Here is a 2,255-nt window from a genome sequence, read left to right as displayed (position 1 = left end):
CAGCTCTGACTGCAAAGTCATGTCTAAGATTTTAGTTTGAATAATCAGACAGTTCTTGTAATTGAGGAGGGTATATCAAGCTTCAAGTTTAACAGAGTAAGATGAGTTGAAGTGAGTCCTTTCTGCTAAACCCCTTTATAACATTTCCCTATGTTTAGCATCCACCCTATCTAATCTTGATCATATCCTTATGTGCTTACTGCTTCTTGGGTAAATATTTCATCTACCCTACCAGGATTTTAGCTCTGAGCTCATGTCCCATTTATTTATAAACTCTTCAGTGTCTGACACAGTGCCTAGAACACTATTGGTGCTTAATAAATGTTGGTCATGTAAGTGACTAAATTATAAAAAACTAGAGCTATTGACGAGGTTTTGATGAAAGATTCATTTATTTAACGTACATTTATGGAGCACCTAAATACGCCAGTCCCTGTTGCACGCAGTGGCAAGAGGCTGGGAAAAAAGTACATATGAAGATAAAGGGAATGACCAGAAAGATAACTTCCCTTTCCCCTACTTTTTATATTCTTGATTGTTGAGAAGCTTTGGGTTACACTCAGGTCCTCTTCTTGTCATTCCCATATTCCTGGCATGTTGGCCTTGTCCAGGGCCTGTCTTAGGCTCTAGGGCTTACTTTGTGGGTCCTTAGTAGGTCTTTAGCTAGTTAGTAAGCAGAGTATCTCTTTCAACTCTCCTATACAACCTAAACACTCAAAAATAGGATTTTTAAAAGACAATTCCCAGCTATTAAGCTGATAAGAACAAATACTACACTTGATCTTAGCCAAAGGCCATGAGGTAATCTCAGTTCCCTAGCTATCAAAGCTTACACGATTGCTTTGTAGCTAGTTCTAGAGACCAAATCTCTGTTTCTCTCTGACCTAGATGAAATGTAGATGAAAATGGAAACTTGGCCTTAAAGGGGGACAGAAGTTGCTGAAAAACCCTAGGAGAACATATGTGGAGAGGGGAAGGGCTGAGGTAGGATCATTCCATATGGAAGAGCACTGGCGAATCTCATAGTTTCATGGGAGGATCTTCTGCTGCTTCTACAATGGCTGGCGTTCTTCAGATTTCATTGTGGGAGAGTCCTGAAGAACATGGGCTTGGCAGATGGCAGTTTACACTTTGCTATACTTGCAGAAATGGGAGGAACTGGCACAGAGAAGGGAGATATATTTTTCCCCTGTGTGGCCTCACAAGACTGAGCTGGGCTCTCTGGGCCCAAGTAACAGAGAGGGAACTTCTTCCTTAGCTCAAGGGAAATAATTTTTGTTGTCTAACAATGAAGTACACCCAAAATTAATGAGTTTCCTGCTATTGGAGGTTCTCAAGGAGAGATTAGATGGAAGTTGGTGGGATTTTGAGATGGGTTTTGCCTCAGATGACCTCTTGGAATTTGAGATGAACTATAGTTCATGCATTTCTCTCTATGACAATGGTTCTGGTCATGGGCACCAAGGTAGCTGTTAATGCTATTGTTTTCAAAATGTCAGAGCTGCTACACTATTCTTTTCTGACTTCTGTCTGCCAGGATCTGAAATTGCTAAGTGTAGCCTAGTTGAAGGTAAGTTGGCTCAACCTTCCCCACCAACAGACCAATGATGGCAGCTCCTAGAGGTTGCTTGAGAGGAAATTTGAGACAGCAGGAAAACCTGTGGTCATGTAGCCAAGTTTTCCAGGACTGGTAACCTGCTGGATACATACCTGCCATTCCTGGTTATCTCTGTTTTCCCCTCTTTCCCCCTGCATATTCTAAACAGAGCCTTTTGGCTCAAATCCTTCTCTTGCCATAGTTCCCATCAGTCTTTTTCTCCTTATTTACCTTGTAATGGTTCTGAACTATGATTCCTTCCCCCTTCTATGAAATAGACTTTTCTAGGACCATGTTATTCGTGAAAGCAGAACACTGGGACCTGAGGGGTGACCTAATGGTATTTGGGCAGTCTCCTCTTCCCTGTCCCCTTCCCTTCTGCTATCAGTAGGACTGATGCTGAAATCCCATGGGTCCTTGTTAAAAGGTAAAAAACATCCCACTTCTACTCAGGAGGCAGTCACTCAAATGACAGCTAGACTCTATCTATGTAGTGCAGACTGTTCGTTCTCATTTTTTCCTCTGAGAGTATGAGGCCCATGGGGAAGCTGAGAAGAAAGGGAGAGCAAGGCAGGGAAGGGAGTCATGAGGGCTGGGAACTTCCAGACCTGAAAACTGTCTCATTTGGAAGTGGTCTATTCTGACTTCTTTGTGAAGA

At 42.4% G+C, this 2,255-nt stretch overlaps 1 non-coding gene across 1 annotated transcript; it reads right to left on the bottom strand.

The window, feature by feature from the left end:
- Window positions 1–619: 619 nt before the first annotated feature.
- LOC123391691 lies at window positions 620–806 on the bottom strand. Its single transcript, XR_006606395.1, has one exon. It is a non-coding gene; the product is annotated as a U2 spliceosomal RNA (small nuclear RNA).
- Window positions 807–2,255: the final 1,449 nt, after the last annotated feature.

The sequence above is a fragment of the Mustela putorius genome, unplaced genomic scaffold (genome assembly GCF_011764305.1).
Source record: "Mustela putorius furo isolate JIRA1106 unplaced genomic scaffold, ASM1176430v1.1 tig00000275_pilon_pilon_pilon, whole genome shotgun sequence".
Classification (NCBI taxonomy): Eukaryota; Metazoa; Chordata; class Mammalia; order Carnivora; family Mustelidae; genus Mustela; species Mustela putorius.
Note: the sequence above shows the minus strand (reverse complement) of the source record. Positions and strands in the feature narration are given on the sequence as shown.